This window comes from Uranotaenia lowii, chromosome 3, assembly GCF_029784155.1.
Source record: "Uranotaenia lowii strain MFRU-FL chromosome 3, ASM2978415v1, whole genome shotgun sequence".
Taxonomy (NCBI): Eukaryota; Metazoa; Arthropoda; class Insecta; order Diptera; family Culicidae; genus Uranotaenia; species Uranotaenia lowii.
The window spans coordinates 327,727,987-327,746,126 of record NC_073693.1 but is presented as its reverse complement, the minus strand read 5'-3'; positions in this window follow the sequence as shown (position 1 = coordinate 327,746,126).

The following is an 18,140-nucleotide window of genomic DNA, read 5'->3' as shown; positions in this document are numbered from 1 at the left end:
ATTATCATCTTCATTTCATCCTAGACAAACTATTTAGCTCCTTTTCCTAACTATTATCCCTGTTTAAACAAAGAATTTTCAAAAGGGCTCTTATTGTTTAAGATAGAAAATAACTTTAATTGAAAGTATAATTTAATAGTGCTCAGGTACAATTTTTTCAAACAGTATTTCGCGTTTATTGCCATTTTGTAAATTCTTTTATTCATTATTCTCCTTTGCCTCATACATTTTAGAAATCGTGTATTTAGAATAGTATTTACAATTTTAAATAGATGACTACAAATTCAATTTTTTTTGTTTTACTAAATCAAGTAAATATTTTTCTACCAGACTACTACTTACTATAGTACAATTACTTATAGTTTTGTTTTCATAATGCCCATACAGAAAGTCATTCAACTTACATATATGATTGTACCCTCAAATCCTTTTTAGTGCTTTTACTAAGATCTTCTTATTTATTGAAACAAAAAAAAATATACCTATTGTGAACACGAGGTCTGAAGCAATTTTATATAAAGGGATTTAAGGGATACATGAAAAAAATTGGAAAGGTAGATAACAAGAGTTAAGGTGGATAAAACTTTGTAAAATTTTAAATTCATTTTCTTTATGATTGCAAGCTTACCCATGAAACTTAATTCTTCTAGTACGAATGAAATTCAGCTGCTACTCACTAAACCATTATTTTGATTGATTTGAAATTCACGTACTGTTTGCCTTACTAAATGATCGATGCTTTATTATATGAGAATAGTATAGTTCTATTATCAACTACTTTTTAACCAATTCGAATGTTTGTCACGCAATATTATTTTTCTGTAAAAGTAACATATAGGGTTAACAATTTTGAAAATGAAAGATGGTTAAAATTTTTTGGCAAGAGTTTATTGTTCGCTTGATTCCCTGGACTTTAAAGTTCCATTATTATTGAATTTGAAAACAATATAAAATGAGATTTTTTTTATTATTGATCAGCTAGTGACTCATATTCAAACGTGTGCAAAATTGTCTCTATCAAAAATTTTCAAGGAATAACTAAGTGAAATCTAACGTCAAAATTCTATTGAATGAACTATTTTCGATGAATTACTAAAGAATTTATAAATACGACTGACATCTAAGCTTACTTATTTTCTTAAAATGATTCAAAAAATTCAAAAACTCTATTACTTTTCATTCATTCTAAATTAATGTTCCTATTTCATTTTTTAACTGAAACAGTACATACATATCTGTTCAAATAAGGTTTTATTACAGCAACATTTTTCCTTTGAAGTTATAATACGAAACGGTATGGTTCAATCACTCATGACTGTGTATTTACCTTTTCTTATGAGAGATGTTAAAGAGAGTGAAAATTACTTTCTATGTATTTGAAATAAATTTATAACACAAACTATAGTGTCTGTTCTTGATTTCATGGCTCTATCTAAGATGAGGCATTTAAAACCTTTTTAAACTGTTATCTCAACAAAAACATTCATTCAATAGTCATCGTAACCTTGCCCATCTAATAACACAGACGGATGGCGTCAGGACATATTATCTTTCATTATTACAACTAAGCAACCCTTTTTTCAGGGAATTGAACATAAGCAATCTTAGCGCTGAATCAACAAATATAAATAAAAAAATTACGATTGACGTTGACGTCGAATATTAATGGTACAATTTTACATATTGATTTACTGTTCCTGTCCTACAGCGGTATCATCAGAATTGTATGTGTTAAATGTTTAAATTAATGTATGTTTAAAGAAAAAAGCATTTAGAACTGCAAATTTGATCAATGATTCTTATTGCAGAAGTGAGAGCTCCACCTCTGTGAATTTTTTTAAAGTTCATTCTAGAGCTTTCCCTTTAACAGACCCTGTATACAAGCTTTCTTAAAATAAATTATTAGCCATGAAATATTTCCTCGAATGAAATATTTCTTGCTACTATGATTCCTGTCTCTAGTTCCAACGATATGCTTGAAAGGAATGAAAAATCTAATTTGCTTGTGCGTACGTGGTTGCCGTAAATTTAGTCAAACTAATATATAAAAAATCAATAAAAAATGAAATAGAAATACAATTATCTTCTAGTGATTGTTGTTGAGGATGAATTCGTTTGTTCACAGATTCATATTAAAACCCGGGATTTGACACGTTTATCTCGCATTCATTCAATATTGCATGCAAGTTTAGCGATAGCGATGACGCGAAAAGCTTTTCAAGTTTAACCAACATCAGCTCCATCTATTTTTCACTTTCATAAGTTCGTCAATGAAGTTTTTTTTTGCTTGTGCCCTATCAAACATCAACCGAAATTAAGAATGAATTGTTGTAAATTATTCATATCAATTTTGTCTTCATGTTAAGATCATAAACAACTCGAATGAAAATGAATGTTTCTTTATCAAAAAATTTATGTAAGGAGGAGTGAATACCATATTCTAACTTAATTGTTCATTTAACTGATAAAAAGTTTCCAAACAAAGACTTATCCAGAAAACTTAAAATAAAGAGCAGTAAAAATAAAAGAATATTATAAAATTGTACTTAGCTTGTAACTCCGTCTAGAAAATCGTCCTAAATAGAATTTTCTTTTTTCTCAGGTGTTTTGGATGTGATCAGATGCTGCACTTTTTCCAAAGCAGTAACGCCTGTAACGCTTACTCTAGCGTTGATCTGAGCTTTCTCAAAAGCTTTCCAGCACCACTTTCATTTGATTTTGCAAACTTCACCGAAGCTCCGAATAAAAAAAAATCGTAACGTCATGCAGAAAAAAGTAAAAACACACAATTGAAAAATGAAATTTCTCTTAATATTCCAAACAGTCCTTGAAACCTCCATGATATAAACTATCGCATACACTTCACTAATCGATATCGCATCGAATAATTAATAAAACCCGGCTAAATTCGACTGAAATTTATTTTCAAACCCGTACGTAAACGAAACCGTGTCCTCCGCAAACCAGGGTTCCCAGTTCTCCCGACGTCAATTGGTAGCGTTTTATTGGCGATAAACAGTAGGAAACTTCCCAAACAACCGATAGTCCCTAGAAATTTCTTATTGATACTTCAAGTTCCAAAATCAAGTTGAAGAGAAAACTATTCAGCCCTCGTGAACTTTTTCAAGAAAAATACAAAAAAAAGGAAAACAGTGATTTTTTCCATTCTACTAATTATTCTTCTATTTTCCCATATTGTATACTTCCTTTTGGTCAGTTTTTTTTGAAAATCTTCCCTTGATCCTTTCCGTATAATTGTCTAACCCAAACATTAGTCTAAACTTTTGATGTTATTCGATCTCTGGCATTCCGAAGTGATATCCTAATCTTTAGTCAGATAAAAAATAAAATTACATTCTCTTTTGGACACTCTTATTGAAAATCCATTTAAAACGCTCATATATATATAACTTTTGCAACTTTCAAGTTTATTAATTAGCAATGCACTCTGGAATATATCCGGTGCATTGCACAGACCAAACGGTAATCTAATAAATCTGAACATACCAAATTCCGTACAGAAATTTGTAAAATGTCGCGAGTCTCTATGTAGCTCTTGTAACAGTTGAACCAAATTATATTAGTGATGGAAAAACCTAGTTCGACGATCAGTGGCAAACCGTGTTCCAGCAAGATGGCCAGCAAACAGCCGGTTTCTAGCCATTAGGGTCCCAGCCGTCCGGGTTCCAGCCAGCTGAGATCCAGCCAGCCGATGAAATCGATGGCATCCCGCGAGCTGTTCGAGAGAGAGATTTTCGGAGATACCGACGACATGGACATTGAAGACGGCCCTGGTTACGACACTTGGGTAATCAAAACAAACTCAGAAACAACAGATGATGTACAGATGTACAAGCTTTAATGAAAAAAAAAAAAACCAAGAAACTTGTGTAAAATTTCAAATGCTGTTATTTGAACAAGCCATTAGAACTTGACGAAAAATAGTGCCATCTGTTGCGCCTTTGAAAAGTTACACGGAAAATAATAAAAAGGTAAAATTTACCGAGATAAAAAGGTAAATGCTTGTGAAATCCAAAAGGGTAACTTTTACCTCATCGAGGTAAAATTCACCTCACAACGAGGTAAAGTTTACCTGAATCGAGCAGACAAAAAAAATAAAGAAAGAAAAAGGTAAAGTTACCTCATAGAAAGCTGAAGTTTACCTGAATTGAGTAGAACAAAAAGGTACAATTCACATAGAAAAATGGTAATTCCAAAAAAGGTATTTTCTACCTCATCGAGGTGAACTTACCTCGTAGCAAGGTCAAGTTTGCCTGGATTGGGCTTAACAAAACGATACAATTTACCTCGAGAAAAGGTAAGTATTTTACGAGCCCGTTTATTGAGGTTAAGATGTTGTTTTTTCATTCAGAAATAAGTTTTGTTTCGTACGCAATGCGTGAAAATAGGTACATAAAGTTAAATTTTCCATAAGAATTCATTTTGTTGTGCTAGTTCTCATGATAAAATTATATTACAGATTGGCCTTCTGAACTACGTTTAATGTTTTAATGTTTTCCTTATCATTCTGGAACAGCTAATATTATCCCTCAGCTGGTCGGATGAATCTAACGGAGCAGGGACGGAATGTGCTAATTGTAGGAGGTAAAGAAAGTTTGATGTCAGAGAGAATGCAAAAGTGTATTCATCTGACAAAACGGAACATTCAAGAAAAAAAAGGAGTTCACCGAGCCGGATCGTCGCGAAAAAGAACATCATTGAAACATAGATTTCAAAACATTAATCTCGATGGTATTGAAACCGTCTTTTTTAAATAAAAATCAAATCTTGAACGAATTTGTGCATCTTTGTTTCATTTAATTTGGTGACTAACCAAAATAGCTTTTAACAGGTGAAGCGAAAAAAACCTATTAAGACAGTGATTGTGAAAACGGTAGAATCTACCTTTTTGCTCAGTTAATCTCAAAAGGTAAAATTTACCTTTTTTTCTAGGTGAAAGAAAAAGGCACATATCACCTTTCTGCTAGGTGAACAAAAAAAGGTAAAATTTACCTCGAAAGAGGGTTGGACAAAAACTACCCCATTTACTCGGTAAATTTTACCTTTATACTATTTTCCGTGTACGGATCAACTTTTAAAGTACCTTTTTTCTCAAAAGGGCGCAATCGATTATTTTCTTAAAAATAAATAATCCATAATGTTATTAGAATGGATGGCTTCAATTTGTTCCTAGATACAACATACAATAACCTGTTACTTGGTGGATTTATCTATGAAGATTTTATGACCTTCGTTTTTTTACCCGTGTTGAAGAATGAATTTATGTTTTTTTTTTCATTTCTACATACTCATACATAATTTAGATTCAATTTCAGATGCAGAATTCAGATTCAGTTTTCAAATTCAGAATACAGGTTAAGGAATCAGAATTCAGGATTCAGAATTCAGAATTCAAAATTCAGATTCAGAACTCATATTCAGATTCAGAATTCAGATTTAGAATTCAGATTCAGAATTCAGATTAAGAATTCAGATTCAGAATTCAGATTCAGAATTCAGATTCAGAATTCAGAATTCAGAATTCAGAATTCAGATTCAGAATTCAGATTCAGAATTCAGATTCAGAATTCAGATTCAGAATTCAGATTCAGAATTCAGATTCAGAATTCAGATTCAGAATTCAGATTCAGAATTCAGATTCAGAATTCAGATTCAGAATTCAGATTCAGAATTCAGATTCAGAATTCAGATTCAGAATTCAGATTCAGAATTCAGATTCAGAATTCAGATTCAGAGTTCAGATTCAGAATTCAGATTCAGAATTCAGATTCAGAATTCAGATTCAGAATTCAGATTCAGAATTCAGATTCAGAATTCAGATTCAGAATTCAGATTCAGAATTCAGATTCAGAATTCAGATTCAGAATTCAGATTCAGAATTCAGATTCAGAATTCAGATTCAGAATTCAGATTCAGAATTCAGATTCAGAATTCAGATTCAGAATTCAGATTCAGAATTCAGATTCAGAATTCAGATTCAGAATTCAGATTCAGAATTCAGATTCAGAATTCAGATTCAGAATTCAGATTCAGAATTCAGATTCAAAATTCAGATTCAGAATTCAGATTCAGAATTCAGATTCAGAATTCAGATTCAGAATTCAGAATTCAGATTCAGAATTCAGATTCAGAATTCAGATTCAGAATTCAGATTCAGAATTCAGATTCAGAATTCAGATTCAGAATTCAGATTCAGAATTCAGATTCAGAATTCAGATTCAGAATTCAGATTCAGAATTCAGATTCAGAATTCAGATTCAGAATTCAGATTCAGAATTCAGATTCAGAATTCAGATTCAGAATTCAGATTCAGAATTCAGATTCAGAATTCAGATTCAGAATTCAGATTCAGAATTCAGATCCAGAATTCAGATTCAGAATTCAGATTCAGAATTCAGATTCAGAATTCAGATTCAGAATTCAGATTCAGAATTCAGATTCAGAATTCAGATTCAGAATTCAGATTCAGAATTCAGATTCAGAATTCAGATTCAGAATTCAGATTCAGAATTCAGATTCAGAATTCAGATTCAGAATTCAGATTCAGAATTCAGATTCAGAATTCAGATTCAGAATTCAGTTTCAGAATTCAGATTCAGAATTCAGATTCAGAATTCAGATTCAGAATTCAGATTCAGAATTCAGATTCAGAATTCAGATTCAGAATTCAGATTCTGAATTCAGATTCAGAATTTAGATTCAGATTCAGAATTCAGATTCAGAATTAAAATTCAGAATTCACAATCAGAATTTAGATTTAGAATTCAGATTCAGAATTCAGATTTTTGTAAATTTATTTTCAGCATATCGGTGAAAATTTAGATTCCTGGAGAAAGAATATCGGAATTGAAAATTTATAATGATTGATGTTGCGGGGTAAAGTATGGTGTGCGTTTACAAGTTTTCCTTGCAAAAGTGTTCTTTTGCTCTTTTCTCTTCATTTTTCTATCCATCTTTATCAGATTCAGAATTCAGATTCAGAATTCAGATTCAGAATTCAGATTCAGAATTCAGATTCAGAATTCAGATTCAGAATCCAGAATTAGAATTCAGATTCAGATTTAGAATCCAGATTCCAGATTCAGATACAGAATTCAGATACAGAATACAGATTTAGAATTTAGATTCAGAATTAAAATTAAGAATTCAAAATTCAAAATTGAATTCAGAATTCTGAATTCTGAATTCTAAATTCTTAATTCTAAAATCTTAGTTCTGAATTTGAATTCAGAATTCAGATTCATAATTCAAATTCTGAGTTCAGATTCAGAATTCAGATTGAGAATTCAGATTTTGAATTCTGATTAAGAATTCGGATTAAAGATCAACCTGGCATTTGAAATTGGAAATTATATTCAAATATTAGACTAAGTGCTGTAACTCAAAATTCAAACTTTAGAATCAGAATAAGATTTCAGATTTAGTTTTCAGAATGAGATTAATCATTTAATAGTCATATTACTTTCCCCTGCTTTTGTGAGAATTTTTTCTTTTATGCATGGTTGAGCTCTAAAAAAGGTATCATGCTAGGCCACGTGTCACGGCTATCCATCAATATTGTAGTTGGTTTTACTTATTCAGTAAAAAAAAGCATAAAAAAACAGTAAGATTTGAACCGTGACCAGCATCGTGAAAGTTCTGGTTGCTACCACGGCACCATTTCAGCGTGTTATAAGACTTGGAAATTCAACTGTTTAAATACCACTCTTTCCATACATAAAATGAACTCCTCACATACCAGTTCGCTTTTCCCCAAAAAACGTACTATGCATCATTTTTTTATATTGAGATCGGAATTTTTCTAGTTTGAATATCTGAAATCATACTTATATGATGCAGAGGGAAGGAATCTATCATGTGTATTCTATATTATTTTATATATTTCCAAATATAACTTACACTCTGTTAGAAAGGCTCCAATCCACTGTTAAGTGTATTAAATCGGGTTTTTTACTAAAAAAGTTGATTCACAATTTTGAACAAGTTAGAGGAACCTTTTATTTTATCCAGTTGAATTTAGAATAAACAGTCCCGCACAGCAATACCGATTATAGGCGTCTCTAAGTGCGCATTTTCACGTATCATATCTGATTCTATACAACAAAATATAGTTTTTCATGCTAGTTTGAAGCAATTAGAAAACAGCTTTAAGCTCACAATTTGCGACCCCTTCAAAAACTAACTAGATTTTTAGTATTTATTTTTTTGCATTTTGACAGTTCTCTCCGATGCCCTTGGAGACATCTGGTGACTCAACCAAAAATCATAAAATTGATTCAGAGAGGTCGTTGGGACTTTACACACTTTTCAAGGCTTAGGTTGTTCATCTGTTTATCTGTTTAGAAACCTCTTTTAAAATCAGTGATGTTCCAGCTAATCGGTTTTATTTACCGGAGCCGGAAAATTTGCAATTTCTTTCAAATACGCCCGTCGCTCACAGAAGTATGCCAATGACCAATGACTAATTTGCGTTTTTTTTTGTTTACATATTTATCTTTTTTTTTGCAAATGTTTTGATAAAGACTAAGAAAGATTCAGTTGATTTCCTTGTCGAGGCAACTCTCAAAATCCACACCAGTTATTTCTCTCGAAACGAACAAATGTGATCAGGCGGGTCGTTCGATTGTGTACCTACTCATGTAGATACGTTCGTTCACAAACAATCACATTCCTTCGGATTGTCTCGAAGATGTGTAATCTCACGCACTTTAATGGTTCGTTGCTGAATTGCGCACAAGGTTAGAAGAGGCAGAGAGTCTAGAGAAAGAAAAAATAGGAGCACCGGCCGGCCGGCCGGTTGCTTTCGGGGGTAGATGTGTAGGTTGTGTGAATTGACCTATTATGCGCAACAGTAAGTAGCTCTGTGAGGGAACATCACTTTGACATTCTTGATGCGTTGTAATTCGAAAGACCTCCAACATAACCTGGAAAACTCTCCCTTATTGTTCGTTTTTTTTCGATAGACGGAGCAGTAAGCTAGCGACATCTACATAACACAAACAAGTCGAACGAAAACAAAGCCGAGTTTGAAATGTGGTCGCGCCTTTGACTCCCATAATTTATTCAATGAAGTTCACCCGGTAAACGACAAAGCCCTAAAGTTCGAAAGAGAGAAAGAGAACAAGAGAGAAGTCCGAACGATACCGGTTGGATGTTTGGAAACAGGAAGCACGCACCTTTTTACGCACAATCCAGTTAATTAAGGCGACGCTGAGGTTTCCAAAGGGACGCGACTTAAGCACCCTTACCCTTACGAATGGGGAAAAAACGAAATTGCTCAAAATATCCGGCTGGTTGCTTTGATTTGGAAATTCAAGTGGTCTGTGAACTTTACGCATTCTTTACCTGTCCCGTGTAAGGGGCCTTTCGACTTAACTTATCGCATTACGTAGTCATTTTGGCGGTGAGTGTTGTTTTGACTTAATAAAAGTGCGTATACTCGTCGTTTCGGTTCGGCTAATCCCCGATGGTGGAGCGAAGCAAAAAAAAAAAAAAAATAGAAAAAGAGTTGAAAACAAACTGTAAATATTTGATGAGTTTTCTCTTTTTTCCGCACGGTACCAACACCACAATCGGTCGACCATACGTGGGACTGGTTTTGTTTTTTTTTTTCTACTCTCTCGACGCGAAGTGGATAAGCTAGCTGGTGGTTGGTTAGCCTAGCCCTAGCTCTCTAGCCGAATTGATGGCTTCGGTTGCCTTTTGTCTGGCGGTCGGGTTTCGTCTTCGGTACGCTTGACCGAACGCAAATGAAAGCGAAGTCGGTTTTTCCGCGAAAAGCCGTCATCAATCGGGCATTCGAAAACAATAGAAATCAAGAGTTGGATGTTGTAACCGGGTGCGTTGCGCGATGTAATAATACACCTCACAACAGAAGACGAACAACAACAAAAAATAAATTATCACTTAAGTTTAATCCCACTGGCGGCAGCAGTAGACCTTGGGTTTGCCGTCATAAGCCACCGGTTTCGGACTTAGTGTCTCATCTATCTGAATGATCGAGGTTTCGTCACCCGATCCGGTAGATCGTCTTCAAAAATGGGTAAGACGTTGTCCTTGAAACGTTTTCGGTTTCAATCGCCGCATTCCGCAGCAGAACCGAATGATGTTAGGGCTACTTCGATGATGGATCGTCACAGCAGAACGCACAGTCACTTCTATTTGACCTCATCATCTCATCTCGAGTTTTGTTTTGTTTACTTACGCATCAGGGGTGGGGGTCGTTGTTTATAAATACTGATTCACGCATTGTTTTTGTTGTTCACATCATCGGTTATTGGACCTAACATGATTGTACAATCCTTTTAACTCGAAACATTTTGTTTTAAAAAAAGAATAGCAACTTCTTGACATTTTTTTTCATCTCTTCATGCTGAAGCTACTCATAGTTGTAGTCTTAAAAAGCAACGGCTCCAAATGACAGCCTTATGGAACGCATCTCCTTTGAGTTATTTTCAAAAGTCCTCTTCAGTTGCTTTCGAACAGTTTTAAGCTGATCTCTCAATTTGACAATTTGGACAATTTTGAAAATTATTACAGTTATGTTATCTTTGATAATTTTGAAAATTTCAACAATTTTGAAAATTCTGACAGTTTGGAAAATTTTTAAAATTTTGACAATTTTGATAATAATGACTGATTTAACAGTTCTGACAACTTTGACAACTTAAAAATTTTTGACATATTTGAAAATATAGAAAAATTTTACAATTTAAACAACTTTGACAATTTCGACAAATTCAAAAATCTTGACAATTCTTAAAAAGAACACGTCGGATGTTTTATGATAGCTCTTAGTTGCTTTATTGTTTCTTTTTTCTCTCGGTTGACATTGAATTCAAATTAGAGCTATCATCGCTGTCACTTCACACACGTCCAAATCGGCTCGGTAATTAGCACCTAGAGCATAAACCCAAAATTAAACCAATTTCGAATGTTTGTTTTCCTTCAGAAAAAATTAAAACAGAAGCGGCCGACTAAACGGGGATTTATTGTCAGAATTGGTTTCCGTCAAGGGTGTCACACTTGGAAATTAGAGACGAGTTTAGCGTGTAAAAAGTAACACAGTCAGTCACGCTCATCATATCTCTTCGGAAGGGGATGTTGTTTTCATTCTAAATCGACACATATTGACCATCACCATCAATGTCGAGTGGGTGTTTTTATGCTGCTTTCCGACTCAGAGTCGATCCAGTTTTACACACATTCCTCTTCTAACAAATTGGATCACGAGTAGGTACGAGTTGGTAGTGGGGCTGCCAGATCTATAAATTATACGAGCTGAGTACGATGATGATGATGATGAAATTTCCCTCGGAAACGTTAGACAGAAACGAAATAGAACAACATCTCTGAATCAGAGAGGTCGGTCCCTAGAAAATTGAGGAAAAAAACAAAAAAAAAACTCAAGCTGCTACCATCATATGCCGATTCAACGAATCGGCTGGGGATCGTTGTAATTTTTCAAAATACTTAGAACATCGTTGAAGGTGGGCAACGCGGAAAAAAATCGCAGAATTTGCCTCTTCTCTAACTACTACATCACCTCGATCGAACATAGTAAACAATGCGTAGGTAGTAGGCCTTTCCTTGGCCCGATCCGCCATATTGGACTAGACTCAGTTAGTAGACTGGCTGCGTTGCGTCTGTGTTAGAACCTTCGCCTGTCTACTACAGACTGGGTTTTAGACTAGTAGGAAGGTAGAGATCACATGTGCGTGTAGCTATCAGCAGTGTTTCGGAAGGGAGAACTAAATACGCAGAGTTCTGTTTTCGCTTTTTTAGCGCGTCGTCGTCGTCGCTCGCGGCCGATTTCGTAATAGAGATCGGTCGCGCAAGCGAGTTTTTTTTCGTTTCGTTTCTGTTTACGCATAGCGGCCTTGAATCGTTCACAGAACGTGCCATATTATGGCTGGCTAATACTTATGAACGCCGCACAGTTTGTTACTGAACAGCAAAAAAAATGAGGAAAAAAATCCAACCGAGGAGAGCGAGCGCTAACTACAAGGTTTTGGAATGTGCGGTGTTGTTGTTTTGCCAACGCTGCTCGTGACTCTGTTCGCAAACTTGGCAGGGGTAGCTGTTCCAGAAGTTGTCATGCGCGCCGAGTTGATTTTTCTTTTTCAGCAACAACAACGATTCATTGCCCTCGATTGCGCGTGATTGAAGTCGTTGTACGTGTTAATTCCAAATTTTGTACAATCTCTTCGTTGGAAGAAAGATAAACCTCGAAACCAACAACATGTCGTAATACCCTAACCTGTGTTTTATTCCCTGAAATTGTCACAATTTGTAACTGATAATTTTGTTGTAACGACCGAAACAAAAAAATCCCCTCTGTCAGATAACATTGGCTGAATTAGCTCAATCTCAAAACTCACACCGTCACAACGAGAAAAAAAAGTGCGTACAATCTACTAGATTGCCAACTGGCTTAGCGCTTAGTAGGCACCCTGTCAAGGACACCCGGTAGTGAACGCGCAACCGGGCCGGATTTCGTGTAGCCCGACTTTTTCAACCTGTGTGGTGCTGTGATAGTGTTGTTTTGTAGGCCGATTAGTGTCAATACATTCGAAACATTCGGAAACACATGCCCGTAGGTTTTACGAGTAGAGTATAGTAGGGATTAACGCACATGGCCACCCGGCTAACCTTCGGATCGCGGCTCAGAGAGCAAACATCAAGTTTTTCGGCCGGGTTTTTCGGTGCGTGCGAGCCCGGAAGCGAACGAACTTTTGCGGCAACCAGACTCCGGACAAGGGCATGTTTGGTTTTTTTCTTTTTTTTTTTAATTAATTTTTGATTTTTTTTGAAGAATCTTATCAAAGCTTAAATAAAGTTAAACACTTTTTAACAAAAACGGATGTATTGAGCCTTTTTCGTCAAAAATCTCTTTCAAAAACTTGAAATTTGGATTACGGTCAATCAGCATGTGGAGTCAGGACGCATGTCTTCCCAAAAAATTTTTCAAGATGATCCAAGAAACTTATTGGTCAATCTGCGGAGATCTAAAAGACTTCCGTTGAGTACATATCTGAATATAATTTGCTAAAGTTGACTTTCGGCTGATCAAGACATTGGTTATTGGCCTCTAGGACCATAAATTTTATGGCCCCGAATTGGAAGCGGAAAATCGGGAGACCTTAAAAAATGCGATGTCTTAAGTGCTTTCTGATTCAGATTTCAGATTTCAGATTCAGATTTCAGATTCAGATTTCAGATTCAGATTTCAGATTCAGATTTCAGATTCAGATTTCAGATTCAGATTTCAGATTCAGATTTCAGATTCAGATTTTAGATTCAGATTTCAGATTCAGATTTCAGATTCAGATTTCAGATTCAGATTTCAGATTCATATTCATTCAGATTCATATTCATTCAGATTCAGATTCAGATTTCAGATTTCAGATCCAGATTACAGGTTCAGATTTCAAATTAAGATTTCAGATTTCAGATTCAGATTTCAGATTCAGATTTCAGATTCAGATTTCAGATTCAGATTCAGATTTCAGATTCAGAATTCAGATTCAGTTTTCAGATTCAGATTTCAGATTCAGATTTCAGATTCAGATTTCAGATTCAGATTTCAGATTCAGATTTCAGATTCAGATTTCAGATTCAGATTTCAGATTCAGATTTCAGATTCAGATTTCAGATTCAGATTTCAGATTCAGATTTCAGATTCAGATTTCAGATTCAGATTTCAGATTCAGATTTCAGATTCAGATTTCAGATTCAGATTTCAGATTCAGGTTTCAGATTCAGATTTCAGATTCAGATTTCAGATTCAGATTTCAGATTCAGATTTCAGATTCAGATTTCAGATTCAGATTTCAGATTCAGATTTCAGATTCAGATTTCAGATTCAGATTTCAGATTCAGATTTCAGATTCAGATTTCAGATTCAGATTTCAGATTCAGATTTCAGATTCAGATTTCAGATTCAGATTTCAGATTCAGATTTCAGATTCAGATTTCAGATTCAGATTTCAGATTCAGATTTCAGATTCAGATTTCAGATTCAAATTTCAGATTCAGATTTCAGATTCAGATATCAGATTCAGATTACAGATTCAGATTTCAGATTCAGATTCAGATTTCAGATTTCAGATTTCAGATTTCAGATTCAGATTTCAGATTTCAGATTCAGATTTCAGATTCAGATTTCAGATTCAGATTTCAGATTCAGATTTCAGATTCAGATTTCAGATTCAGATTTCAGATTTCAGATGCAGATTTCAGATTCAGATTTCAGATTCAGATTTCAGATTCAGATTCAGATTTCAGATTCAAATTTCAGATTCAGATTTCAGATTCAGATTAAGATTTTGATTTCAGATTTTGATTTCAGATTCAGATTTCAGATTCAGATTTCAGATTCAGATTTCAGATTCAGATTTCAGATTCAGATTTCAGATTCAGATTTCAGATTCAGATTTCAGATTCAGATTTCAGATTCAGATTTCAGATTCAGATTTCAGATTCAGATTTCAGATTCAGATTTCAGATTCAGATTTCAGATTCAGATTTCAGATTCAGATTTCAGATTCAGATTTCAGATTCAGATTTCAGATTCAGATTCAGATTTCAGATTCAGATTTCAGATTCAGATTTCAGATTTCAGATTTTAGATTTCAGATTTCAGATTCAGATTTCAGATTCAGATCTCAGATTCAGATTTCAGATTCAGATTTCAGATTCATATTTCAGATTCATATTTCAGATTCAGATTTCAAATTCAGATCCAAAAGGCGCTTCTCGAGGCACTCAGATTTGTAGATATTATTTACTGTGCCCTTTGTCACGAAAGGTTTACTCCTCAGTCCGCAAAAGCAGATGGCCTGCCAATCGAGACATTTGGAGGTGAACTTCGACATTTTCTTCTTCTTAAATTTGTCGTCCACATCGAACTTGCTCTTGCTGATGGAAAAATCCAACTCCGGAATTAGCTGCGGTGCGACAGGTCTGAAAATTCCAGGTGTTTGGAAAGAATTTGTGCTCTCAACTCGCGTTGGTTCACCTTCATTTTCGTTGAATCCAAAAACACGACTTCGAGTTTGACAGCATGTAAACAATACACATCAATGAGAAAGTGTGCAAAATTTGGTTGATTTTTACCAAATGGTAAAAAAGTTATGTCCTGTTGAATGTGTAGTAAAAATTTCGTGTTCGCCCTTTATGGTTAGTTAGTGAGGAAAAAGGAGCTCATCAAAATTAAATTAAATCGTCAATGATTAATCTACAAGCGAAAAATTATAGCGTTTGTCGCTTTTCGGAATTTCAAATCAAGTGTCTTCTCTAGACAAGGTTGAGTGATCTGTTGTTTGATTTTGATTTTGAGGAGTTGCGTAATGCAGTAGGTATAAATCAAATTTTCGCCCTTTCCAAGTTCCAACAGCTCAAAATTTCGACTGGTAGTTGTACTCCAATCTACGGTTCAAATCTCCTATCTGGAGGCACATCAGCGAGTTGGTGTGCAGTCGGAAATTTTCACATAGAGCTGGGCCTACTTGATTACGCACCACTCACGAGATAGAGGTTCGCGCTCAATGTGCGTTGTAAATTTCCTGCCTCATACGCACAAAAATTCAGCGTTATCTATGGTGGGCAGACTCACGAACACACGCACCAGTCTGTATCGGGGTTTGCGTAGTTAAGCGTCGAAAAAAAAAACGCAACAACCACCCATCCCAGCAAGCCAGGCAGCCAGGCTAACTGTTTCTCCCATTAAGAAAATCCCGTCCCGGAAGACGGTGTAAAAGAAGAACTACAGAAAAAGAAGGCCGAGGCAAAACAACAACAGCGGCGAAATAAGGTAACACACTACAAAAAACGAAACGCTCAAAGCCATTTCAGGGAGTAATAGTAGTAGTAGCATGAAAAAAGGGAGACTTACGGGGAAAAAAATGGCACCAATAAAGCATTGAAATTTATCGCTGGCAAATCGATTCGGACCTTAAGTTGGTGGTTTTTTGCGGCTACTCTCACTCTAATCGCGCTGCCCGACTTTGGGCCCTTTAACGAATCGCTTGTTGAGGGTCTCTGCGGCAACGCGGCAAAGTGGGGCAGTGCGGTGCGCCAAAAGCCGTCGCCATGCGCTGCTGATGATGATGACGATCAATTTCTATTATGAACATCGCTCCCTCGATGGGAACCATTTTGGATTGAGCGGGAAACCTGTCGGACCCCCTCGAGAGAGTTGGGGTCTGAAAGGGAGGAGTTGCTAGCATAACTATCATTTGAGCGCTCGCACGAATTGCACCGCGCAAGCGGCAAGTGAAATCCAAAACATAGCGGTTTATTTCGCTCCCTCTTGTTGGTGTTGTCTGTTGTTGAATGTAAAAACAACATCACTGTTTTTTTTTGTGGGGCGCATCAGATAGGCCTACTTGGATTGTGGCAGCGCAAGCACAGCTCCTTGCGAGAGTAGGGTTCCGTGCATAAATTACGTAAAAAGATTGATTTTTGGACTCTAGTCGAGTACTCTAACTATTGACGTATTGGGACCCTGAAGGATAAACACCGAAATTTACCAAATCATAACCTGCGACGTTACCTGAGGTTGTTTTGATAGGTTTCGAATTTATACCGCTTCTTCACCTAAGTTTTCCAATGTTGTTGATTTTTTTCTCCATTTCTTGGTACCTGTCCACCCGGTATCCATTAAAGCGAATCAGCCAACTGGAAAGCACTCGTCTATTTACAAAGCATAATTTTCCATCGACAAAACCAAAAGTGGCCATTACACCCTGCCAAGACGCAACAACAGGTTGATAATTTTTCATTATTCAACATTGGCGAGCGGGCCAAATAACCATTAAAAATCCTTTTCCAACCGGCAACAACATCGGCTCCGCGTTTTCGGTGTATGGCTTCGTCTATTTTTTCGCAACAAATCAAGCTCCGGTCGCGGTGAAGTTGTTCCAAATCAAGTTGCTGATCATTTCGTTTTCGGCTTCATCGGCCGTGTGTAATTTGAAATTTATAGCTGCACCCGGCGTAAGTCGAAGCGTAGCGGCGGCCGCTTCTTATGCAACGGCTAAGTGGAGAAGACACACACTTCGTTGCTAGGGGAGACGAAACGAGGGGTCTCTTCAATTCGGTCCAACTTTCTCCAACTGTGTTCCAATTGTCCGGGTGTGTGTTTTTGTTTTCGGTTGTGTGAAGCTGTCTCCCGATAAGTCTATCAATTGATATGGCGATTAAGCCGGAATCGAAGGGTTTGACCAGCATACCCGAGGGATCAATTATAAGGGTACTAATAACAGAGATCAATGGTTCATGACGGCTTTGATGTATCGGTTTAACCTTTGTTGCTTCAATCGAATCAGATTAAGGCTACCACCGACCGATTTCTTATCTGATACTTCAACAGACATTTGACATCCTTTTTGTAAAGAAAGGTATTGATTGTCGATTTCGACACGCAGACCAAGTGTCGCTAAACAACAACGGAACGCAGCCAGCCGCCATTTGCGGAAGAAAAGTTTGCGCATCGATCTCGATCAGATGGTCGTCGTCGATAGAATCGTGACTTGCCTTTCGTACGCATCCGGCATCACCTTGCGTCATTCGAATTCGGATCCACCCCGAATCGAAGCTTTAAATTCATCTCACCTTTAACTCAGCACATCTCCTGAGTGAGCGTCGTCGTGATCGGTGAAAGCCACTCCGACACAAAGGTGTGGTAACTGCGCTTTGTAATCACGAGTCCAATTCGGAGACTCCGGCCAGACGATTGCCAAATCACTGTTGAAGTCACCTTCGCTTTCATCTCTCTGCTCGCGAAATGTGTCAAAGGTTACCGGCAACTACGCACCGTACCATGACCAAGCAGTTAACACTCCACCTAATTAAAAGAAGTAGGATTAATCAATCGAAAGAGAGACCACAATTCAAACGGAAAACCTTGCCAAAACAAACAGCAGAAAAATGGCGACAGCAAACAAGACAGCCTATTGACAGCCGGTTGATCGATAGCGCACCCCAAAAACACTAATTTTATTCGCAAAAAAAAAACCAAACAAACAGCTTACTTCGATCGGCTTTCACGCGTCTTTGTATGCGTGTGTCTGCCAAAAATTCGCAACCAACCTTTCGGTGCAGAATTTAGCGATCAA